General features: G+C 38.0%; 4 non-coding genes across 4 annotated transcripts; all 4 read left to right on the top strand.

The window, feature by feature from the left end:
* Nucleotides 1-3916: 3916 nt before the first annotated feature.
* Nucleotides 3917-4080, top strand: LOC135009311 (U1 spliceosomal RNA). Its single transcript, XR_010208868.1, has one exon. It is a non-coding gene; the product is annotated as a U1 spliceosomal RNA (small nuclear RNA).
* Nucleotides 4081-4232: 152 nt separating this feature from the next.
* Nucleotides 4233-4395, top strand: LOC135009168 (U1 spliceosomal RNA). The gene has a single exon (XR_010208750.1). It is a non-coding gene; the product is annotated as a U1 spliceosomal RNA (small nuclear RNA).
* Nucleotides 4396-5069: 674 nt separating this feature from the next.
* LOC135009031 (U1 spliceosomal RNA) lies at nt 5070-5233 on the top strand. Its single transcript, XR_010208621.1, has one exon. It is a non-coding gene; the product is annotated as a U1 spliceosomal RNA (small nuclear RNA).
* A 151-nt stretch (nt 5234-5384) lies between these two features.
* On the top strand, nt 5385-5548 carry LOC135009098 (U1 spliceosomal RNA). Its single transcript, XR_010208685.1, has one exon. It is a non-coding gene; the product is annotated as a U1 spliceosomal RNA (small nuclear RNA).
* The last annotated feature ends 21680 nt before the right edge of the window (nt 5549-27228 follow it).

The following is a 27228-nucleotide window of genomic DNA, read 5'->3' as shown; positions in this document are numbered from 1 at the left end:
TTAAATGTAGATAAGAAGTAGACACAAAATAAGACTCCGCAGAGCAGTTATCAGGTGTTTTTATCAATTGTTGCATTTAAAAAATCAAGCAATTAGGGAACACAATGTTGCAACAATGTAACCCTATTTGCAAAATAGTACTAAATAAGTTTGTCGATGTAAGACATTTGCAAAGGCGCATCCAAAACACGCTGGAAAATGCAACTGAATCTGTTTTTGGAGGCTAGAATAGGAAATGTGCATCGGTCCTACAAGTACTGAAAGCTCTTCTCCCATCTCCCTTTTCTGAAAAGCCATTTAATATATGGTTCCCAGATAGGGGACATATCAGATATTGCCTTTCAAAAGCAGCAAATATCATACCACTTCTATTGCCATCAAAGATAAACATTGATTGTTTTCAGATATTGGGTTGAAAAAGCAGTCTTTATTGACATAAAGAAGCAAAAAAACATACATAAACATTACACACATAAGTACTGTGTTGCAGCACAGCCAAAACACAATACAAATGCTGTCGGTATAGTACAGTTCAAGAACTACAGCACAGGTCAGCCTACACTATAAATCATGAACTGCACTATACATTTAAACAATACAATAGTTAATAAGGCTATGGGTGTGGAGTGTAAGAGGGTGACGGAATCACAAGCCCAAAGCTTTATTGAAAGACAGACACATATAAAGGGAGGATTAATAAATACAAAGATACCCTTTACTATAGAATGTAGTCCAATCCGGTCTTTCAACTCTTCCACAACTGAAAAACGGATAGTGTTCCCAAGCCTTCCATCCTGGAATATCTTCAGTCTCTCGCCAATGAAGAAAACAATCCCTCCAGCAGACTCTTCAACCACAATACAATATCACAGCCAAAAGAGCGAGAAGCAACTACACTTGCGTTTAAACAAAATGGCTAAAACTTAGTGGAGGAAAGTGCAGTGCACCAAAACATAAGCTGACACAATCATGGAGAATGCGCCAGCATATATGCTCTTCTGTGTATATTTTCCAAACCTGCTCTTGTCCCCTCCAGTTGCTCCATGTAGATTTGACGTCTGGCAAGGTGCATAACTCACTGACAAGCAGGCACACTCCTGCATGAGTTTTCTCTCTCACTAGCTGGATGATACACATTCATTTGCATGTGCTCCACCTCCGACACACCGCCCACCCAACCACCCAGTCACCAGAGCCACCCACAAGCCAACTGGCTCCGTGATTTAATTTGCACAGTGCAGTCATCCAGGCAGCATGTCCTTCTCAATGGAATAATCTCTGGTTCCATGGAATCTTCCGCATTGGAATGCTGCGGAACAAAAAGGATTTAAACATTCAGCTTGCTAGCATTCAATGTACCTGCGGTTTGGTTCTAGCACATGGGTCTTCATCCTGTGGCCCTCCAGCTGCTGTGAAACTACACATCCCAGCATGCCCTGCCACAGTTTTGCTATTAAGGTATGCTAAAACTGAGGCAGGGCATGCTGGGATATGTAGTTCCACAGCAGCTGGAGGGTCGCAGGTTGAAGACCCATGTTCTAGCATGCCTGTTCTATGATGCATGTTCCGTGATGTCACAATCAGCTTGGAATGGGGTGTCTAGCATGCATTTGCTGACAGCCACTTGAGGCAGACACACATCAGGAGATGCAGCATATCGGAGGTCTTCGATGCCTTTCCAGCAAATGCACACCACCAGCTGCTGGTCTGGACACAAAACAATGCCCACAATTGAAGGCTCAAAATGCCCAACTACAGGATTAATGTAAGTAGTGAATTTAGGAATGAGTTTAGAAGTAGGAAATTAAGTTAGTTCACAAGTACATTCAAATTCAGATCTAAAGACTAGGTAGGCCTCACGTCCTGGCAGCACCCAGCATTTAAAAATGCCTTGATTATAGGTAGGGAATTAAATGTAGATAAGAAGTAGACACAAAAGAAGACTCCACAGAGCAATTATCAGGTGTCTTTATCAATTTTTGCATTTAAAAAATCAAGCAATTAGGGAACACAATGTTGCGACAATGTAACCCTATTTGCAAAATAGTACTAAATAAGTTTGTCGATGTAAGACATTTGCAAAGGCGCAAACAAAACACGCTGGAAAATGCAACTGAATCTGTTTTTGGAGGTTAGAATAGATGCAGGATCAAGTAGCTCAATGGGTAGGGTGTTTGATTAGAATTTAACAGGTTATAGGTTTGAATCCTGGGTATGATAGTTTGAGGTGTTATTTAATAAAGTATGTTTATATATTAGTCACACATGGCTTACTTGTACAAATGGCATGTCACCAGTTAGTGCTGACTGCTGATATGCCATTTACACAAACATGCCATGTGTGACTGTATATGCATTTAAGGAGGGCACCCCTGCAATACCACAAACCATTGAGTGTCAAGTATACTAGATATATCTTCATATCTCATGTGCTTTCTCTGAGACCAATCTTGTTATGCCCCTTCCCCACAAGGCATGCGCCTTTTGTCCATATTGCAAAAATGGGGGGGAGGGCATATAATTCTCTGTCACAGGGCACCAAAAAGTCTAGTTATGGCTCTGGTATGCATTATGTAATCTGGCAGACCATCTCTCCAACACTGGCTGGTTGGAATAGAAATCCGGTTATCTATGTGAGCAAATGACCATCAACGATTTACTCTCAAACACTAAAAAATGGACAAAAATGGTCCCCTAAACAAATTGGTTAAATTTTGGGTTTAACCAATTTGTGTAATGACCATTTTTGACCACTTTTCTAGTGTTTGGGAGCAAATGGTTAATTGACATTTGCTCCTATACATTACCAGATTTTCATTCCATCCATCCAGACTGGATAGATAGCCTGACAGATAATTGTGTAGTGTACGCCCAGGATAACTGTTAGTCATGCTTTATTTTATGGCGGCACATAAATGGGTGGACAGATCCAGGGCAAGCACTGCCCACTCATGCATAGTTGTCAACTGATGTGAAGTTCCAGGGGGCAATCTCAGTTATAAAGAGAAGTATCTGGAAATTGTCCCTAGTTAAAAAAAAAAAAAAAAAATTTTTATCAACTCCATTTATTTAGTATGATATCCCAGGTGATAGGATGCCGGCAGTCAGAACAACATACTTTATTAAATAACACATCTCAAACTACCATACCCAGGATTCAAACCTATAACCTGTTGAATTCTAATCAAACACCCTACCTATTGAGCTATTTGATCCTGCATAAAAATTGTGAACATTATATGAAGCTATTGGTACTTTGCAAAAAAAAAGAATCAGCATTACAACGCAGCAGATCCATGCAGTTTGCAGCCACACACTACATGTATCTGCTCAGCCACAATGCTGATTATTTCTTCACAAAGTACAAGGTGAGCTCCAAACAGAATTCTCTAGCTTAGAATTATACCTTTCTTTGCCAAACCTAGAAGTCGGGCCCCCCACCCTGGGATCCCCCAGAGGGAGGCCTGCACCGTCATGCGGCAGGCTTGTCCGTTTTGGAAGCAGGCTGATGGGCAGCCCAGGATTGCTTCAGTCTGGGCTTGGCAGGTCTGGAAACATGAGCTTGCTTTGGGTATGCCTGACCTTGGGTACGCTTTACCTGGAGGATGAAAGGGCCAAGAAAAGTACTTTTAGCCTTCTGCGTGGTAGGAGTCATACTAGGTAGGCAAGCTGTTTTAGCAGTAGCCAGATCAGCTACAATCTTATTGAGGTCTTCTCCAAAAGGAGATTCAACTGAGGCAGCACAAGGGAACTCTCATCTGGGGACAACAACTGCAGGGAGAACACATATTTTCAGATGAACATGGTAGGGCAGAAGGCTGCCTAATACTGAAGCACCCCCAAACAACAAATCAAATGCAACTTACTTGACAGAGATGTGCCTGAGCAACGGCCCTCCCCAGCCCTATCCCAAATCATACTTATTTTGCATAGGAGATACCATGGTCATGAAGATTGTTCTCCCAGGGTTAGGTTCATTCATTGCATTCTGGGTATGCTGACCCCTGTGATTTCCCCAAATGTGGGAAACTCGACTGCATTATTTGTGGTAGTGGGGGACTGTGTTTGTGCTTTCCTCTGGTCAGCTCTGGTAAAAGTCAGATTTCTTTGTCTCAGATCTTCCTCTAGCCTTTGTCTTCTTTCGAGAGTTCCCTTGTGCTGCCTCAGTTGGATCTCCTTCACTTGACAGGGGGGTGCCCGAGCAGCGACCCTCCCCAGCTCTAGCCCAACTCCTACTTACCTGCCAGGTGAGATACTATGATCATGAAGTTGCTTCTCCCAGGGCAAGGCTCACCCATTGCACTCTGGGTGTGCTGCCCCTGCGATTTCCCCAAATGTGGGAAACTTGACTGCATAATTTGAGTTTTCCCTGGTCGGCTCTCATGTAATTCAGATCTCTTTGTCTCAGGTCTCTCTCCAGCCTAGTTTGCTGTCTGGTTCCACTTCTTTTTTCTTGAGCCCCTCCCTTCTATACCCTTGTGCACTATCCTGACTTCTCCTCCCGTCTGCTTACTTTGTGCCTCCCAATGCACAATGCAAACTACGGGTAGTGCTGCAGGGCCCACACCCTTTTACTTGCTTTACAGAGCAGCTCTGGAGCTGTTACAGTGCCCAGCTGCTGCAAGAAATCAGCTTGAATGCTTCAGGGGCTGGGGAATGGCCAACATGAGCCCCACACCGAAGGAGGGTGGGGGTGCTTAATGCGAACTAGGGGTCATCCAAGCACCACAAAAGGCCTCCATGCCCTGCACGCTCCTTTTCTCTTTTCATATGCAGACGAGGGTTGAAGCCAACTTTGACCCACTGCTTGGATGACATCACCATATTCAAATCCATCTGCTGCAGGCCATCCCCCAGGAATGCTTGCACTAGTTGTTGCATTTGGTTTGTTGTTTGGGGGTGCTTCAGTATTAGGCAGCCTTCTGCCACCCCATGTTCATCTGAAAATATGTGTTCTCCCTGCAGTTGTTGTCCCCAGATGAGAGTTCCCTTGTGCTGCCTCAGTTGAATCTCCTTTACTTGACAGAGATGTGCCTGAGCAACGGCCCTCCCCAGCCCTATCCCAAATCATACTTATTTTGCATAGGAGATACTATTGTCATGAAGATTGTTCTCCCAGGGTGAGGTTCATTCATTGCATTCTGGGTATGCTGACCCCTGTGATTTCCCCAAATGTGGGAAACTCGACTGCATTATTTGTGGTAGTGGTGGACTGTGTTTGTGCTTTCCTCTGGTCAGCTCTGGTAAAAGTCAGATTTCTTTGTCTCAGATCTTCCTCTAGCCTTGTTCTTCTTTTGAGAGTTCCCTTGTGCTGCCTCAGTTGGATCTCCTTCACTTGAAAGGTAGTGCCCGAGCAGCGACCCTCCCCAGCTCTAGCCCAACTCCTACTAACCTGCCAGGTGAGATACTATGATCATGAAGGTGCTTCTCCCAGGGCAAGGCTCACCCATTGCACTCTGGGTGTGCTGCCCCTTGCGATTTCCCCAAATGTGGGAAACTTGACTGCATAATTTGTGTTTCCCCTGGACGGCTCTCGTATAATTCAGATCTCTTTGTCTCAGGTCTCTCTCCAGCCTAGTATGCTGTCTGTTTCCACTTCTCTTTTCTTGAGCCCATCCCTTCTATAACCTTGTGCACTATCCTGACTTCTCCTCCCGTCTGCTTACTTTGTGCCTTCCAATGCACAATGCAAACTACAGGTAGTGCTGCAGGGCCCACACCCTTTTACTTGCCTTACAGAGCAGCTCTGGAGCTGTTACAGTACCCAGCTGCTGCAAGAAATCAGCTTGAATGCTTTAGGGGCTGGGGCATGGCCAACATGAGCCCCACACCGAAGGAGGGTGGAGGTGTTTAATGCGAACTAGGGGTCATCCAAGCGTCGCAAAAGGCCGCCATGCCCTGCATATCCCTTTTCTCTTTTCATAAGCAGACGAGGGATGAAGCCAACTTTGACCCACTGCTTGGATGACATCACTTGCTGCCTTTCCAATGAAGCAAGTTTAATTTAGTAATAGGTGAAAAACCATCCCTACAAAGGTGTTAATCAGATACTTGGCTTTGTGGACTCTTTTCAGAGAACAAATTTGTTAGCATAAAAATAAAGCCAGAAAATGAAGAGCTGTTTAATCACTCAATTGGATTTTTCTGCCAGCATATTTCTTTTTCTCTGCAACCCACTGCTAAATTGTGCTTCCTAGCTGTTTTTTTCATAAAATCACTTAATCAAATCTAACTGATTACATCAGAGTAGGCCAGGTACCCTACACCATAAGAGAGGGTTTGAAATTTTGACTTGTCTACTTAAATATCACCAAAATCTGATCACAAGGTCAATTACGTCCCTGGGTGGGATTGAACCACCAACTTTTTGGTTAATAGCCGTACACACTAACTGATTGCGCTACAGCGACACTTTGTGAAAGTACATACTGACAAAGGCTAATAAGCATTCATCTAGAACGTTTCCTAGAAAAACTTTAAATAGTCAATAATCTGGAGAGTTTTTGTAAGATGTTTCTTCCATCAACCAATGAAGAAACACATTGGTACTTTCCCATGATGAGTGAGTGCTTCAGGATCTCTTGCACTTACATGTGCAGCAGAGTACTGTAATGGAAGCATGCTGGGTCCATAACCCAGAGGTAGGCAGATTGAAATTATCCTCTGCTATATGCATTTTTTTTGTTAATTAAAGTAATCCAAAACTGGGATTGATATTTTTGCTCTTTTTATTTTACTTAAAGTACAATAACTTTTACCTTTTTAATTTGTTTTAATAGTATATAGACAGTATTGTTTTCTTTCAAAAATCCACTTAATTTTCTTTACCCGATTATTAAAATGGTAATTGACAAAAACAAACTACATTGTCACCAGAAGAGCAATACAAAATGTACAAGTGATATATTAAAATCATCTTTCCAGCTTGAATTTCAATGATGCATTGGGGCAACGATTTTGTGAGAAACATCTTACCCTTAAATAAAGATTTTCTTAATTCCTTACCTGTGTGCTAATTAGATATCACCTTGTTTTCACATTAAACAGACTTCCACATGAGAAAGCAGCAAGGATGCAGTGGCGTTAATGTTTCCTGGTGTCAACCTGTATTATTTCAGTAGATATTGAAATGAGGATGCATCTTGCTGCCTTTCCAATGAAGCAAGTTTAATTTAGTAATAGGTGAAAAACCATCCCTACAAAGATGTTAATCCGATACTTGGCTTTGTGGACACTTTTCAGAGAACAAATTAGTTAGCATAAAAATAAAGCCAGAAAATGAAGAGCTGTTTAATCACTCAATTGGATTTTTCTGCCAGCATATTTCATTTTCTCTGCAAACCACTGCTAAATTGTGCTTCCTAGCTGTTTTTTGATAAAATCACTTAATCAAATCTAACTCTGATTACATCAGAGTAGGCCAGGTACCCTACACCATAAGAGGGGGTTTGAAATTTTGACTTGTCTACTTAAAGATCACCAAAATCTGATGACAAGGTCAATAACATCCCTGGGTGGGATTGAACCACCAACCCTTTGGTTAATAACCAAACACACTAACCGATTACACCACAGAGACACTTTGCAAAAGTACATACTGACAAAGGCTAATAAGCATTCATCTAGAACGTTTCCTAGAAAACTTTAAAAAGTCAATAATCTGGAGAGTTTTTGTAAGATGTTTCTTCCATCAACCAATGAAGAAACGCATTGGTACTTTCCCATGATGAGTGAGTGCTTCAGGATCTCTTGCACTTACATGTGCAGCAGAGTACTGCAATGGAAGCATGCTGGGCCCCTTAACCCAGAGGTAGGCAGATTGAAACTATCCTCTGCTATATGCATTTTTTTTTGTTAATTAAAGTAATCCAAAACTGGGATTGATATTTTTGCTCTTTTATTTTTACTTAAAGTACAATAACTTTTACCATTTTAATTTGTTTTAATAGTATATTGACAGTATTGTTTTCTTTCAAAAATCCACTTAATTTTCTTTACCCTATTATTAAAATGGTAATTGACAAAAACAAACTACATTGTCACCAGAAGAGCAATACAAAATGTACAAGTGATATATTAAAATCATCTTTCCAGCTTGAATTTCAATGATGCATTGGGGCAATGATTTTGTGAGAAACATCTTCACCCTTAAATAAAGATTTTCTTAATTCCTTACCTGTGTGCTAATTAGATATCACCTTGTTTTCACATTAAACAGACTTCCACATGAGAAAGCAGCAAGGATGCAGTGGCGTTAATGTTTCCTGGTGTCAACCTGTATTATTTCAGTAGATATTGAAATGAGGATGCATCTTGCTGCCTTTCCAATGAAGCAAGTTTAATTTAGTAATAGGTGAAAAACCATCCCTACAAAGATGTTAATCAGATACTTGGCTTTGTGGACACTTTTCAGAGAACAAATTTGTTAGCATAAAAATAAAGCCAGAAAATGAAGAGCTGTTTAATCACTCAATTGGATTTTTTTGCCAGCATATTTCTTTTTCTCTGCAAACCACTGCTAAATTGTGCTTCCTAGCTGTTTTTATAAAATCACTGAATCAAATCTAACTCTGATTACATCAGAGAAGGCCAGGTACCCTACACCATAACAGGGGTTTTTGAAATTTTGACTTGTCTACTTAAAGATCACCAAAATCTGATAACAAGGTCAATTACATCCCTGGGTGGGATTGAACCACCAACCTTTTGGTTAATAGCCGTACACACTAACTGATTGCGCCACAGCGACACTTTGCAAAAGTACATACTGACAAAGGCTAATAAGCATTCATCTAGAACGTTTCCTAGAAAAACTTTAAATAGTCAATAATCTGGAGAGTTTTTGTAAGATGTTTCTTCCATCAACCAATGAAGAAACACATTGGTACTTTCCCATGATGAGTGAGTACTTCAGGATCTCTTGCAATTACATGTGCAGCAGAGTACTGTAATGGAAGCATGCTGGGTCCATAGCCCAGAGGTAGGCAGATTGAAACTATCCTCTGCTATATGCGTTTTTTTTTGTTAATTAAAGTAATCCAAAACTGGGATTGATATTTTTGCTCTTTTATTTTTACTTAAAGTACAATAACTTTTACCATTTTCATTTGTTTTAATAGTATATTGACAGTATTGTTTTCTTTCAAAAATCCACTTAATTTTCTTTACCCGATTATTAAAATGGTAATTGACAAAAACAAACTACATTGTCACCAGAAGAGCAATACAAAATGTACAAGTGATATATTAAAATCATCTTTCCAGCTTGAATTTCAATGATGCATTGGGGCAACGATTTTGTGAGAAACATCTTCACCCTTAAATAAAGATTTTCTTAATTCCTTACCTGTGTGCTAATTAGATATCACCTTGTTTTCACATTAAACAGACTTCCACATGAGAAAGCAGCAAGGATGCAGTGGCGTTAATGTTTCCTGGTGTCAACCTGTATTATTTCAGTAGATATTCAAATGAGGATGCATCTTGCTGCCTTTCCAATGAAGCAAGTTTAATTTAGTAATAGGTGAAAAACCATCCCTACAAAGGTGTTAATCAGAAACTTGGCTTTGTGGACACTTTTCAGAGAACAAATTTGTTAGCATAAAAATAAAGCCAGAAAATGAAGAGCTGTTTAATCACTCAATTGGATTTTTTTGCCAGCATATTTCTTTTTCTCTGCAAACCACTGCTAAATTGTGCTTCCTAGCTGTTTTTATAAAATCACTGAATCAAATCTAACTCTGATTACATCAGAGAAGGCCAGGTACCCTACACCATAAGAGGGGGTTTGAAATTTTGACTTGTCTACATAAAGATCACCAAAATCTGATAACAAGGTCAATTACGTCCCTGGGTGGGATTGAACCACCAACCTTTTGGTTAATAGCCTTACACAGTAACTGATTGCGCCACAGCAACACTTTGCAAAAGTCCTTACTGACAAAGGCTAATAAGCATTCATCTAGAACGATTCCTAGAAACATTTTAAAAAGTCAATAATGTGGAGAGTTTTTGTAAGATGTTTCTTCCATCAACCAATGAAGTAACACATTGGTACTTTCCCATGATGAGTGAGTGCTTCAGGATCTCTTGCACTTACATGTGCAGCAGAGTACTGTAATGGAAGCATGCTGGGTCCATAACCCAGAGGTAGGCAGATTGAAACTATCCTCTGCTATATGCATTTTTTTTTGTTAATTAAAGTAATCCAAAACTGGGATTGATATTTTTGCTCTTTTATTTTTACTTAAAGTACAATAACTTTTACCATTTTAATTTGTTTTAATAGTATATTGACAGTATTGTTTTCTTTCAAAAATCCAATTAATTTTCTTTACCCGATTATTAAAATGGTAATTGACAAAAACAAACTACATTGTCACCAGAAGAGCAATACAAAATGTACAAATGATATATTAAAATCATCTTTCCAGCTTGAATTTCAATGATGCATTGGGGCAACGATTTTGTGAGAAACATCTTCACCCTTAAATAAAGATTTTCTTAATTCCTTACCTGTGTGCTAATTAGATATCACCTTGTTTTCACATTAAACAGACTTCCACATGAGAAAGCAGCAAGGATGCAGTGGCGTTAATGTTTCCTGGTGTCAACCTGTATTATTTCAGTAGATATTGAAATGAGGATGCATCTTGCTGCCTTTCCAATGAAGCAAGTTTAATTTAGTAATAGGTGAAAAACCATCCCTACAAAGATGTTAATCAGATACTTGGCTTTGTGGACACTTTTCAGAGAACAAATTTGTTAGCATAAAAATAAAGCCAGAAAATGAAGAGCTATTTAATCACTCAATTGGATTTTTTTGCCAGCATATTTCTTTTTCTCTGCAACCCACTGCTAAATTGTGCTTCCTAGCTGTTTTTATAAAATCACTGAATCAAATCTAACTCTGATTACATCAGAGAAGGCCAGGTACCCTACACCATAACAGGGGTTTTCGAAATTTTGACTTGTCTACATAAAGATCATCAAAATCGGATAACAAGGTCAATTACATCCCTGGGTGGGATTGAACCACCAACCTTTTGGTTAATAGCCTTACACAGTAACTGATTGCGCCACAGCAACACTTTGCAAAAGTCCATACTGACAAAGGCTAATAAGCATTCATCTAGAACGATTCCTAGAAACATTTTAAAAAGTCAATAATGTGGAGAGTTTTTGTAAGATGTTTCTTCCATCAACCAATGAAGAAACACATTGGTACTTTCCCATGATGAGTGAGTGCTTCAGGATCTCTTGCACTTACATGTGCAGCAGAGGACTGTAATGGAAGCATGCTGGGTCCATAACCCAGAGGTAGGCAGATTGAAACTATCCTCTGCTATATGCATTTTTTTTTTGTTAATTAAAGTAATCCAAAACTGGTATTGATATTTTTGCTCTTTTATTTTTACTTAAAGTACAATAACTTTTACCATTTTAATTTGTTTTAATAGTATATTGACAGTATTGTTTTCTTTCAAAAATCCACTTAATTTTCTTTACCCGATTATTAAAATGGTAATTGACAAAAACAAACTACATTGTCACCAGAAGAGCAATACAAAATGTACAAGTGATATATTAAAATCATCTTTCCAGCTTGAATTTCAATGATGCATTGGGGCAACGATTTTGTGAGAAACATCTTACCCTTAAATAAAGATTTTCTTAATTCCTTACCTGTGTGCTAATTAGATATCACCTTGTTTTCACATTAAACAGACTTCCACATGAGAAAGCAGCAAGGATGCAGTGGCGTTAATGTTTCCTGGTGTCAACCTGTATTATTTCAGTAGATATTCAAATGAGGATGCATCTTGCTGCCTTTCCAATGAAGCAAGTTTAATTTAGTAATAGGTGAAAAACCATCCCTACAAAGGTGTTAATCAGAAACTTGGCTTTGTGGACACTTTTCAGAGAACAAATTTGTTAGCATAAAAATAAAGCCAGAAAATGAAGAGCTGTTTAATCACTCAATTGGATTTTTTTGCCAGCATATTTCTTTTTCTCTGCAACCCACTGCTAAATTGTGCTTCCTAGCTGTTTTTATAAAATCACTGAATCAAATCTAACTCTGATTACATCAGAGAAGGCCAGGTACCCTACACCATAAGAGGGGGTTTGAAATTTTGACTTGTCTACATAAAGATCACCAAAATCTGATAACAAGGTCAATTACGTCCCTGGGTGGGATTGAACCACCAACCTTTTGGTTAATAGTCTTACACAGTAACTGATTGCGCCACAGCAACACTTTGCGAAAGTCCATACTGACAAAGGCTAATAAGCATTCATCTAGAACGATTCCTAGAAACATTTTAAAAAGTCAATAATGTGGAGAGTTTTTGTAAGATGTTTCTTCCATCAACCAATGAAGAAACACATTGGTACTTTCCCATGATGAGTGAGTGCTTCAGGATCTCTTGCACTTACATGTGCAGCAGAGTACTGTAATGGAAGCATGCTGGGTCCATAACCCAGAGGTAGGCAGATTGAAACTATCCTCTGCTATATGCATTTTTTTTGTTAATTAAAGTAATCCAAAACTGGGATTGATATTTTTGCTCTTTTATTTTTACTTAAAGTACAATAACTTTTACCATTTTAATTTGTTTTAATAGTATATTGACAGTATTGTTTTCTTTCAAAAATCCAATTAATTTTCTTTACCCGATTATTAAAATGGTAATTGACAAAAACAAACTACATTGTCACCAGAAGAGCAATACAAAATGTACAAATGATATATTAAAATCATCTTTCCAGCTTGAATTTCAATGATGCATTGGGGCAACGATTTTGTGAGAAACATCTTCACCCTTAAATAAAGATTTTCTTAATTCCTTACCTGTGTGCTAATTAGATATCACCTTGTTTTCACATTAAACAGACTTCCACATGAGAAAGCAGCAAGGATGCAGTGGCGTTAATGTTTCCTGGTGTCAACCTGTATTATTTCAGTAGATATTGAAATGAGGATGCATCTTGCTGCCTTTCCAATGAAGCAAGTTTAATTTAGTAATAGGTGAAAAACCATCCCTACAAAGATGTTAATCAGATACTTGGCTTTGTGGACACTTTTCAGAGAACAAATTTGTTAGCATAAAAATAAAGCCAGAAAATGAAGAGCTATTTAATCACTCAATTGGATTTTTTTGCCAGCATATTTCTTTTTCTCTGCAACCCACTGCTAAATTGTGCTTCCTAGCTGTTTTTAAAAAATCACTGAATCAAATCTAACTCTGATTACATCAGAGAAGGCCAGGTACCCTACACCATAACAGGGGTTTTCGAAATTTTGACTTGTCTACATAAAGATCATCAAAATCTGATAACAAGGTCAATTACATCCCTGGGTGGGATTGAACCACCAACCTTTTGGTTAATAGCCTTACACAGTAACTGATTGCGCCACAGCAACACTTTGCAAAAGTCCATACTGACAAAGGCTAATAAGCATTCATCTAGAACGATTCCTAGAAACATTTTAAAAAGTCAATAATGTGGAGAGTTTTTGTAAGATGTTTCTTCCATCAACCAATGAAGAAACACATTGGTACTTTCCCATGATGAGTGAGTGCTTCAGGATCTCTTGCACTTACATGTGCAGCAGAGGACTGTAATGGAAGCATGCTGGGTCCATAACCCAGAGGTAGGCAGATTGAAACTATCCTCTGCTATATGCATTTTTTTTGTTAATTAAAGTAATCCAAAACTGGTATTGATATTTTTGCTCTTTTATTTTTACTTAAAGTACAATAACTTTTACCATTTTAATTTGTTTTAATAGTATATTGACAGTATTGTTTTCTTTCAAAAATCCACTTAATTTTCTTTACCCGATTATTAAAATGGTAATTGACAAAAACAAACTACATTGTCACCAGAAGAGCAATACAAAATGTACAAGTGATATATTAAAATCATCTTTCCAGCTTGAATTTCAATGATGCATTGGGGCAACGATTTTGTGAGAAACATCTTACCCTTAAATAAAGATTTTCTTAATTCCTTACCTGTGTGCTAATTAGATATCACCTTGTTTTCACATTAAACAGACTTCCACATGAGAAAGCAGCAAGGATGCAGTGGCGTTAATGTTTCCTGGTGTCAACCTGTATTATTTCAGTAGATATTGAAATGAGGATGCATCTTGCTGCCTTTCCAATGAAGCAAGTTTAATTTAGTAATAGGTGAAAAACCATCCCTACAAAGATGTTAATCCGATACTTGGCTTTGTGGACACTTTTTAGAGAACAAATTAGTTAGCATAAAAATAAAGCCAGAAAATGAAGAGCTGTTTAATCACTCAATTGGATTTTTCTGCCAGCATATTTCATTTTCTCTGCAAACCACTGCTAAATTGTGCTTCCTAGCTGTTTTTTGATAAAATCACTTAATCAAATCTAACTCTGATTACATCAGAGTAGGCCAGGTACCCTACACCATAAGAGGGGGTTTGAAATTTTGACTTGTCTACTTAAAGATCACCAAAATCTGATGACAAGGTCAATAACATCCCTGGGTGGGATTGAACCACCAACCCTTTAGTTAATACCCAAACACACTAACCGATTGCACCACAGAGACACTTTGCAAAAGTACATACTGACAAAGGCTAATAAGCATTCATCTAGAACGTTTCCTAGAAAACTTTAAAAAGTCAATAATCTGGAGAGTTTTTGTAAGATGTTTCTTCCATCAACCAATGAAGAAACGCATTGGTACTTTCCCATGATGAGTGAGTGCTTCAGGATCTCTTGCACTTACATGTGCAGCAGAGTACTGCAATGGAAGCATGCTGGGCCCCTTAACCCAGAGGTAGGCAGATTGAAACTATCCTCTGCTATATGCATTTTTTTTTGTTAATTAAAGTAATCCAAAACTGGGATTGATATTTTTGCTCTTTTATTTTTACTTAAAGTACAATAACTTTTACCATTTTAATTTGTTTTAATAGTATATTGACAGTATTGTTTTCTTTCAAAAATCCACTTAATTTTCTTTACCCTATTATTAAAATGGTAATTGACAAAAACAAACTACATTGTCACCAGAAGAGCAATACAAAATGTACAAGTGATATATTAAAATCATCTTTCCAGCTTGAATTTCAATGATGCATTGGGGCAACGATTTTGTGAGAAACATCTTCACCCTTAAATAAAGATTTTCTTAATTCCTTACCTGTGTGCTAATTAGATATCACCTTGTTTTCACATTAAACAGACTTCCACATGAGAAAGAAGCAAGGATGCAGTGGCGTTAATGTTTCCTGGTGTCAACCTGTATTATTTCAGTAGATATTGAAATGAGGATGCATCTTGCTGCCTTTCCAATGAAGCAAGTTTAATTTAGTAATAGGTGAAAAACCATCCCTACAAAGATGTTAATCAGATACTTGGCTTTGTGGACACTTTTCAGAGAACAAATTTGTTAGCATAAAAATAAAGCCAGAAAATGAAGAGCTGTTTAATCACTCAATTGGATTTTTCTGCCAGCATATTTCTTTTTCTCTGCAAACCACTGCTAAATTGTGCTTCCTAGCTGTTTTTATAAAATCACTGAATCAAATCTAACTCTGATTACATCAGAGAAGGCCAGGTACCCTACACCATAACAGGGGTTTTTGAAATTTTGACTTGTCTACTTAAAGATCACCAAAATCTGATAACAAGGTCAATTACATCCCTGGGTGGGATTGAACCACCAACCTTTTGGTTAATAGCCGTACACACTAACTGATTGCGCCACAGCGACACTTTGCAAAAGTACATACTGACAAAGGCTAATAAGCATTCATCTAGAACGTTTCCTAGAAAAACTTTAAGTAGTCAATAATCTGGAGAGTTTTTGTAAGATGTTTCTTCCATCAACCAATGAAGAAACACATTGGTACTTTCCCATGATGAGTGAGTACTTCAGGATCTCTTGCAATTACATGTGCAGCAGAGTACTGTAATGGAAGCATGCTGGGTCCATAGCCCAGAGGTAGGCAGATTGAAACTATCCTCTGCTATATGCGTTTTTTTTTGTTAATTAAAGTTATCCAAAACTGGGATTGATATTTTTGCTCTTTTATTTTTACTTAAAGTACAATAACTTTTACCATTTTCATTTGTTTTAATAGTATATTGACAGTATTGTTTTCTTTCAAAAATCCACTTAATTTTCTTTACCCGATTATTAAAATGGTAATTGACAAAAACAAACTACATTGTCACCAGAAGAGCAATACAAAATGTACAAGTGATATATTAAAATCATCTTTCCAGCTTGAATTTCAATGATGCATTGGGGCAACGATTTTGTGAGAAACATCTTCACCCTTAAATAAAGATTTTCTTAATTCCTTACCTGTGTGCTAATTAGATATCACCTTGTTTTCACATTAAACAGACTTCCACATGAGAAAGCAGCAAGGATGCAGTGGCGTTAATGTTTCCTGGTGTCAACCTGTATTATTTCAGTAGATATTCAAATGAGGATGCATCTTGCTGCCTTTCCAATGAAGCAAGTTTAATTTAGTAATAGGTGAAAAACCATCCCTACAAAGGTGTTAATCAGAAACTTGGCTTTGTGGACACTTTTCAGAGAACAAATTTGTTAGCATAAAAATAAAGCCAGAAAATGAAGAGCTGTTTAATCACTCAATTGGATTTTTTTGCCAGCATATTTCTTTTTCTCTGCAACCCACTGCTAAATTGTGCTTCCTAGCTGTTTTTATAAAATCACTGAATCAAATCTAACTCTGATTACATCAGAGAAGGCCAGGTACCCTACACCATAAGAGGGGGTTTGAAATTTTGACTTGTCTACATAAAGATCACCAAAATCTGATAACAAGGTCAATTACGTCCCTGGGTGGGATTAAACCACCAATCTTTTGGTTAATAGCCTTACACAGTAACTGATTGCGCCACAGCAACACTTTGCAAAAGTCCATACTGACAAAGGCTAATAAGCATTCATCTAGAACGTTTCCTAGAAACATTTTAAAAAGTCAATAATGTGGAGAGTTTTTGTAAGATGTTTCTTCCATCAACCAATGAAGAAACACATTGGTACTTTCCCATGATGAGTGAGTGCTTCAGGATCTCTTGCACTTACATGTGCAGCAGAGTACTGTAATGGAAGCATGCTGGGTCCATAACCCAGAGGTAGGCAGATTGAAACTATCCTCTGCTATATGCATTTTTTTTTGTTAATTAAAGTAATCCAAAACTGGGATTGATATTTTTGCTCTTTTATTTTTACTTAAAGTACAATAACTTTTACCATTTTAATTTGTTTTAATAGTATATTGACAGTATTGTTTTCTTTCAAAAATCCAATTAATTTTCTTTACCCGATTATTAAAATGGTAATTGACAAAAACAAACTACATTGTCACCAGAAGAGCAATACAAAATGTACAAATGATATATTAAAATCATCTTTCCAGCTTGAATTTCAATGATGCATTGGGGCAACGATTTTGTGAGAAACATCTTACCCTTAAATAAAGATTTTCTTAATTCCTTACCTGTGTGCTAATTAGATATCACCTTGTTTTCACATTAAACAGACTTCCACATGAGAAAGCAGCAAGGATGCAGTGGCGTTAATGTTTCCTGGTGTCAACCTGTATTATTTCAGTAGATATTGAAATGAGGATGCATCTTGCTGCCTTTCCAATGAAGCAAGTTTAATTTAGTAATAGGTGAAAAACCATCCCTACAAAGATGTTAATCCGATACTTGGCTTTGTGGACACTTTTCAGAGAACAAATTAGTTAGCATAAAAATAAAGCCAGAAAATGAAGAGCTGTTTAATCACTCAATTGGATTTTTCTGCCAGCATATTTCATTTTCTCTGCAAACCACTGCTAAATTGTGCTTCCTAGCTGTTTTTTTTATAAAATCACTTAATCAAATCTAACTCTGATTACATCAGAGTAGGCCAGGTACCCTACACCATAAGAGGGGGTTTGAAATTTTGACTTGTCTACTTAAAGATCACCAAAATCTGATGACAAGGTCAATAACATCCCTGGGTGGGATTGAACCACCAACCCTTTGGTTAATAACCAAACACACTAACCGATTGCACCACAGAGACACTTTGCAAAAGTACATACTGACAAAGGCTAATAAGCATTCATCTAGAACGTTTCCTAGAAAACTTTAAAAAGTCAATAATCTGGAGAGTTTTTGTAAGATGTTTCTTCCATCAACCAATGAAGAAACGCATTGGTACTTTCCCATGATGAGTGAGTGCTTCAGGTTCTCTTGCACTTACATGTGCAGCAGAGTACTGCAATGGAAGCATGCTGGGCCCCTTAACCCAGAGGTAGGCAGATTGAAACTATCCTCTGCTATATGCATTTTTATTTGTTAATTAAAGTAATCCAAAACTGGGATTGATATTTTTGCTCTTTTATTTTTACTTAAAGTACAATAACTTTTACCATTTTAATTTGTTTTAATAGTATATTGACAGTATTGTTTTCTTTCAAAAATCCACTTAATTTTCTTTACCCTATTATTAAAATGGTAATTGACAAAAACAAACTACATTGTCACCAGAAGAGCAATACAAAATGTACAAGTGATATATTAAAATCATCTTTCCAGCTTGAATTTCAATGATGCATTGGGGCAACGATTTTGTGAGAAACATCTTCACCCTTAAATAAAGATTTTCTTAATTCCTTACCTGTGTGCTAATTAGATATCACCTTGTTTTCACATTAAACAGACTTCCACATGAGAAAGCAGCAAGGATGCAGTGGCGTTAATGTTTCCTGGTGTCAACCTGTATTATTTCAGTAGATATTGAAATGAGGATGCATCTTGCTGCCTTTCCAATGAAGCAAGTTTAATTTAGTAATAGGTGAAAAACCATCCCTACAAAGATGTTAATCAGATACTTGGCTTTGTGGACACTTTTCAGAGAACAAATTTGTTAGCATAAAAATAAAGCCAGAAAATGAAGAGCTGTTAAATCACTCAATTGGATTTTTTTGCCAGCATATTTCTTTTTCTCTGCAAACCACTGCTAAATTGTGCTTCCTAGCTGTTTTTATAAAATCACTGAATCAAATCTAACTCTGATTACATCAGAGAAGGCCAGGTACCCAACACCATAACAGGGGTTTTTGAAATTTTGACTTGTCTACTTAAAGATCACCAAAACCTGATAACAAGGTCAATTACATCCCTGGGTGGGATTGAACTACCAACCTTTTGGTTAATAGCCGTACACACTAACTGATTGCGCCACAGCGACACTTTGCAAAAGTACATACTGACAAAGGCTAATAAGCATTCATCTAGAACGTTTCCTAGAAAAACTTTAAGTAGTCAATAATCTGGAGAGTTTTTGTAAGATGTTTCTTCCATCAACCAATGAAGAAACACATTGGTACTTTCCCATGATGAGTGAGTACTTCAGGATCTCTTGCAATTACATGTGCAGCAGAGTACTGTAATGGAAGCATGCTGGGTCCATAGCCCAGAGGTAGGCAGATTGAAACTATCCTCTGCTATATGCGTTTTTTTTTGTTAATTAAAGTAATCCAAAACTGGGATTGATATTTTTGCTCTTTTATTTTTACTTAAAGTACAATAACTTTTACCATTTTCATTTGTTTTAATAGTATATTGACAGTATTGTTTTCTTTCAAAAATCCACTTAATTTTCTTTACCCGATTATTAAAATGGTAATTGACAAAAACAAACTACATTGTCACCAGAAGAGCAATACAAAATGTACAAGTGATATATTAAAATAATCTTTCCAGCTTGAATTTCAATGATGCATTGGGGCAACGATTTTGTGAGAAACATCTTCACCCTTAAATAAAGATTTTCTTAATTCCTTACCTGTGTGCTAATTAGATATCACCTTGTTTTCACATTAAACAGACTTCCACATGAGAAAGCAGCAAGGATGCAGTGGCGTTAATGTTTCCTGGTGTCAACCTGTATTATTTCAGTAGATATTCAAATGAGGATGCATCTTGCAGCCTTTCCAATGAAGCAAGTTTAATTTAGTAATAGGTGAAAAACCATCCCTACAAAGGTGTTAATCAGAAACTTGGCTTTGTGGACACTTTTCAGAGAACAAATTTGTTAGCATAAAAATAAAGCCAGAAAATGAAGAGCTGTTTAATCACTCAATTGGATTTTTTTGCCAGCATATTTCTTTTTCTCTGCAACCCACTGCTAAATTGTGCTTCCTAGCTGTTTTTATAAAATCACTGAATCAAATCTAACTCTGATTACATCAGAGAAGGCCAGGTACCCTACACCATAAGAGGGGGTTTGAAATTTTGACTTGTCTACATAAAGATCACCAAAATCTGATAACAAGGTCAATTACATCCCTGGGTGGGATTGAACCACCAACCTTTTAGTTATTAGCCTTACGCAGTAACTGATTGCGCCACAGCAACACTTTGCAAAAGTCCATACTGACAAAGGCTAATAAGCATTCATCTAGAACGATTCCTAGAAACATTTTAAAAAGTCAATAATGTGGAGAGTTTTTGTAAGATGTTTCTTCCATCAACCAATGAAGAAACACATTGGTACTTTCCCATGATGAGTGAGTGCTTCAGGATCTCTTGCACTTACATGTGCAGCAGAGTACTGTAATGGAAGCATGCTGGGTCCATAACCCAGAGGTAGGCAGATTGAAACTATCCTCTGCTATATGCATTTTTTTTTGTTAATTAAAGTAATCCAAAACTGGGATTGATATTTTTGCTCTTTTATTTTTACTTAAAGTACAATAACTTTTACCATTTTAATTTGTTTTAATAGTATATTGACAGTATTGTTTTCTTTCAAAAATCCAATTAATTTTCTTTACCCGATTATTAAAATGGTAATTGACAAAAACAAACTACATTGTCACCAGAAGAGCAATACAAAATGTACAAATGATATATTAAAATCATCTTTCCAGCTTGAATTTCAATGATGCATTGGGGCAACGATTTTGTGAGAAACATCTTCACCCTTAAATAAAGATTTTCTTAATTCCTTACCTGTGTGCTAATTAGATATCACCTTGTTTTCACATTAAACAGACTTCCACATGAGAAAGCAGCAAGGATGCAGTGGCGTTAATGTTTCCTGGTGTCAACCTGTATTATTTCAGTAGATATTGAAATGAGGATGCACCTTGCTGCCTTTCCAATGAAGCAAGTTTAATTTAGTAATAGGTGAAAAACCATCCCTACAAAGATGTTAATCAGATACTTGGCTTTGTGGACACTTTTCAGAGAACAAATTTGTTAGCATAAAAATAAAGCCAGAAAATGAAGAGCTATTTAATCACTCAATTGGATTTTTTTGCCAGCATATTTCTTTTTCTCTGCAACCCACTGCTAAATTGTGCTTCCTAGCTGTTTTTATAAAATCACTGAATCAAATCTAACTCTGATTACATCAGAGAAGGCCAGGTACCCTACACCATAACAGGGGTTTTCGAAATTTTGACTTGTCTACATAAAGATCACCAAAATCTGATAACAAGGTCAATTACGTCCCTGGGTGGGATTGAACCACCAACCTTTTGGTTAATAGCCTTACGCAGTAACTGATTGCACCACAGCAACACTTTGCAAAAGTCCATACTGACAAAGGCTAATAAGCATTCATCTAGAACGATTCCTAGAAACATTTTAAAAAGTCAATAATGTGGAGAGTTTTTGTAAGATGTTTCTTCCATCAACCAATGAAGAAACACATTGGTACTTTCCCATGATGAGTGAGTGCTTCAGGATCTCTTGCACTTACATGTGCAGCAGAGTACTGTAATGGAAGCATGCTGGGTCCATAACCCAGAGGTAGGCAGATTGAAACTATCCTCTGCTATATGCATTTTTTTTTTGTTAATTAAAGTAATCCAAAACTGGGATTGATATTTTTGCTCTTTTATTTTTACTTAAAGTACAATAACTTTTACCATTTTAATTTGTTTTAATAGTATATTGACAGTATTGTTTTCTTTCAAAAATCCACTTAATTTTCTTTACCCGATTATTAAAATGGTAATTGACAAAAACAAACTACATTATCACCAGAAGAGCAATATAAAATGTTCAAGTAATATATTAAAATCATCTTTCCAGCTTGGATTTCAATGATGCATTGGGGCAACGATTTTGTGAGAAACATCCTCACCCTTAAATAAAGATTTTCTTAATTCCTTACCTGTGTGCTAATTAGAGATCACCTTGTTTTCACATTAAACAGACTTCCACATGAGAAAACAGCAAAGATGCAGTGGCGTTAATGTTTCATGGTGTCAACCTGTATTATTTCCGTAGATATTGAAATGAGGATACATCTTGCTGCCTTTCCAATGAAGCAAGTTTAATTTAGTAATAGGTGAAAAACCATCCCTACAAAGATGTTAATCAGATACTTGGCTTTGTGGACACTTTTCAGAGAACAAATTTGTTATCATAAAAATAAAGCCAGAAAATGAAGAGCTGTTTAATCACTCAATTGGATTTTTCTGCCAGCATTTTTCTTTTTCTCTGCAACCCACTGCTAAATTGTGCTTCCTAGCTGTTTTTTTTATAAAATCACTTAATTAAATCTAACTCTGATTACATCAGAGAAGGCCAGGTACCCTACACCATAAGAGGGGGTTTGCAATTTTGACTTGTCTACTTAAAGATCACCAAAATCTGATAACAAGGTCAATTACGTCCCTGGGTGGGATTGAACCACCAACCTTTTGGTTAATAGCCGTACACACTAACTGATTGCGCCACAGCGACACTTTGCAAAAGTACATACTGACAAAGGCTGATAAGCATTCATCTAGAACGTTTCCAAGAAAAACTTTAAATAGTCAATAATCTGGAGAGTTTTTGTAAGATGTTTCTTCCATCAACCAATGAAGACACACATTGGTACTTTCCCATGATGAGTGAGTGCTTCAGGATCTCTTACAATTACATGTGCAGCAGAGTACTGTAATGGAAGCATGCTGGGTCCATAACCCAGAGGTAGGCAGATTGAAACTATCCTCTGCTATATGCATTTTTTTTTGTTAATTAAAGTAATCCAAAACTGGGATTGATATTTTTGCTCTTTTATTTTTACTTAAAGTACAATAACTTTTACCATTTTAATTTGTTTTAATAGTATATTGACAGTATTGTTTTCTTTCAAAAATCCACTTAATTTTCTTTACCCGATTATTAAAATGGTAATTGACAAAAATAAACTGATGAGGATACTACTGCAGTCTTTGTTTCGTCTGTACCCGCTGAAAGAGCAGCAAAAGGTGGAGATCTTGATGGGACAGTTGAAAGGGCTTGCACTTAGAGAGGTTACTTCCTGGCCTACTGAAGAGAAGAAGACTGTGGACCAGATCCTCAACAGGCTTGCTACCACATTTGACACAAGGACAGTGTCAGAACTTAAAATGCACTTCTTTGCTCGAAAGCAACAACCAGGAGAGTCACTACGGGGCTATGCCCTCAGCTTGCAGGAAGCACTCAGAGATGTTCAGCAAGCAGACCCTGAGCAAGTGCATGACAAAGAGAAAATGTTATTGGACCAGTTCACTGAAGGTGCAAGGGGCGAATTTGTAAAACTCAGCTGCGACTATTGAGATTGCAGAAGCCTGGAAGCACATTCCTGGATTTTAAAGAGGCTGCGATTAAAGTTCTAGGCTCCAGTCTTACTTCAGGGGCTGTTCCACAAGAGTCTATTCCAGAGATGCCACGGTATCAAGAGAATTCTGATGCCCAGGAGTCAAGTTTTAAAGGAGCTACTTACCCACCTACAGTAAAAGGAGTGACAGTGCCATGTTCAAAGACATGCATATTTGACTCTTCTAGTGAGTTACGAAGTCTGCTGGCTGAACTGACATGTGGTGTGACAGAGATGCGCAGAGACCTGCAGATTCTGAAGAGACAGCAGGCACTGCTCCATGAAGAAATGGAATGGTGCCAGGAGAGGAGACCACTGAACAGTTCCCAATGGGACCTACATAGAAACAGGGAGACACTTTTTTCCAACCACTTTGCCTCCCAAAGGCGACCCATTTTTCAAAGCTGTGAAGGAAGCGGACAAATTAAGAGAGAATTTGAGCAGCCAGATCATTTAAACTCCAAATTCATGTGGTTAACCCGTTATGTTAGCCAAAGCCCGGTGGTTCAAGTTTGCATCAATGGAGTCTCAATGCCCGCTCTCTTAGACACTGGATCACAAGTGACCACAATACAAGCAACACAGTTTGAGCAGCATTGGACTGAGGAACAGATGTTTCCGTCAACATCCACATTGATAAACCCGATTGCAAGCAATGGGCACTGCATCCCTTGCAAAGGATACTCGGAAGCTGAAATTCAAATCGGACGAACAGTGCTACCACAGCAAGGCTTCATCATCACCACTGCCCAAGATGATGGATTGCCTCCAGTGATAGTGGGCATGAATGTGTTGCGGAACTGCTGTGAGGAGCTCGTAGCAGCACTCCAAGGAGAGTTTCAAACTGACAAGCTCCAGGAGAAACAAGGCCTTCAACCTGGGATAGCCAAACAAAAGGGAAGAATGATAACAGAATTATCTGTAAGAGAGGAACATGAAAAAAATAAGGCTAGCCAAATAATGATAGAAATGCCCATCTCCAGTGTCCAGATTATCCGAAAGAATGCTTCAATGTTAGGCATGAATAATATAGCATCCAGTTCTAGAAACTGTGAGCAACCTATTCAAGGAACCAGTTTTGACCACCTGCAAGATAAAAGTCAGATGATAAGACACCTCAAAGCCTTACTGAAGATTGGGAAATACCTGACCAAGCGACAAAGGCAAGAATCCTCGCCAGAACTCCTGAAGTTGTTGAGACAGCGAGAAAGGCTGTTTGAAGAGAAAGGACAGTTGGTTCGATGTAGTGTGGATCCTAATACTCATTATAGGATCAGTCAACTTGTAATTCCAAGACAAAGTGCTTGTTATGTGCTTGAAGAATATCACGACAAGTCAGGTCACCCTGGGTGCAAAAGGATGGAAACAAGCATCTGGAAAAAGTTCTTTTGGGTTGAAATGAGGGAAGACATCAAGAGATGGTGCCGAAACTGTCCAACCTGTTCTGTAAGAAGAACCTTGCTGCCTCTTTCTCTCCAGAATCCATTGTCCCAAACCAGCTGTGATACTGAATCCCAAGATGGAATGGAAGAGGCTCATAAAATGTATTTACAGCAGACTAAGGTGGTTTGTCACCGACAAGGAGGCAAGAAGACTAGGGCTTGCAAAACAGAAAACCACCATAGTCAGCTGCAGTTTTGTACAGCATGTCCCAAAGACAGTTTAGAAAGAGTTCAATACTCATCCATGGCAGGGGGGTTGAGGTTTCCTAGACAAACTTTTCAAGACCATATACTGTCCAGATTTCAACCGATTGCTCCAGGAGCATGTGTTAATGTACTATAGCACAAAAGGAATTATACCTATCAGATACTGATGTTAAAAATGTTGATAAATGTTAATGTTTCAGACATAATCTGTGTTCACTAATGAATGTGACTGGATATAGTGAGAAGTTTATATAGGGATAAAACCAAAATGCGTGAGGACACGCATGTTTTGGGGGGGGGGCACGTGTGATATCCCATAACAACAAGGACATTTTTGACAACAGTGTAGTTGCCTGTGCCATTTTAAATAAAGTTTATTTAAAAGAAAATTGAACAGCAGTTTGAGAAGTCAGTTGGAGCCATGGTGAGGAAAGAGCTGGCGACGCCATTACGCAGAGATGAGCAGCTGAGAGAGGGGAGACAAATAAGCTGAAAATTGCATGAGAGAGTAAGCAGTAGTGCAAAATACAGCAGTGGAAGTGCAGCAATTAACAAGTAAGAACGCCATGACACTCTCAGCCAAGAGAGTGCACAGCAAGTGTCAGAGACAGGAGAGTATAAAGCCTTTATACCAATGCTGACTGGCCTACATCTGAGGGGAAACTGCCTCAGAAACATCTATTGACTGGGTGAGATAAATCCATATTTATACTGAAACCTACTCCACTGCAAAGGACATTATCCTATATTTACTATACCTATGCAGCGATTTACATGGGAAGCAGCTCCAGTTTGTTTTAAACAATCATCTTTACTACACAGAGCTACAATATTTTGTTCACAGCTAAAGGAGACAATAGCTGCATATAACTATGTAACAACATAACCGGGCCCCAACGTGCACATAGAGACTCCCTGCAGTGACACCAATGTTATCTGGGACTTAAATATTGTCTGCATAAGTTGATTTCTATTACTAAGCAACATAGTATTAATCTCAGATTTAGTTATATTACCATTTGTGTAATGACTTAAAGTGTATATGGTGTCTGTGTTTAAGTTGCTTGAATCAAATCTTTCCCTTCCCTACTGTAATCAGTTCCTTTTCTGAGTTATGTGGTAAACCATTTATTCTTTCATACAAAGCCCTGCCTGCCTTTCTTTGTGTCTGGGGAAACCTTGCCTCTCTGCCAGGAATAGAGAAGAGCTGCTGCTGAAGGAGGAATAGTCCATCAAGGTATCCCTGACCTGTTCCACATAGTTTACACACTTGTTATACCGGGGTGTTACATTGTGTGTGACTGACCTTAGGAAGAAACCGGAGCCTCCGCTGCAGTGACCCAGCAACCAGGGCACGGGAGTATACAGTGCCGCTGGGAGTGATGAAGCTGCAGTAAAGATGTCTATTAGACCTAGCCCTTGTAGATTCTCATAAAAAAAGTTCTTCTTTTCTTGTCAAAATTAATAGCTAAGAATAGGCTGCTTGAGGCAGGCCCCTGTTAAGTGGCCTGCTACTGAAGGCAACAACTACAAACTGAGCTCCCTGTTCATGGAAGCGGGGTTATAGAGGAGAATGCGCTGAGCATCTTGGGAACAGTCAAAAGCTTTGAGCCGGTTGGTGCCTCAGATCAAGATCCTACTCTACACCCCAATGTGAATCCTTGTGGAGTCCAGTGTACCCCACAGAAGAAATTAATGTGTCACACCCATTGGCAGCAACCTTAGAATAGCTGCTGACGGGCACAATTGAGAAAGGAAGGGGGGGGACATTTGAATCCAGCACATAGATGCAATTCAAATATGTAATTTGAACCTTCCTATTTTAAAATATAATGGATGAACCTCACCCTGTGAGAACAATCTTCATGATATAGAGATCTCATATGCAAAATAAGTATGAGTTGGGATA

This window comes from Pseudophryne corroboree, unplaced genomic scaffold, assembly GCF_028390025.1.
Source record: "Pseudophryne corroboree isolate aPseCor3 unplaced genomic scaffold, aPseCor3.hap2 scaffold_225, whole genome shotgun sequence".
Classification (NCBI taxonomy): Eukaryota; Metazoa; Chordata; class Amphibia; order Anura; family Myobatrachidae; genus Pseudophryne; species Pseudophryne corroboree.
This window is presented reverse-complemented; position numbering and strand designations above follow the sequence as displayed.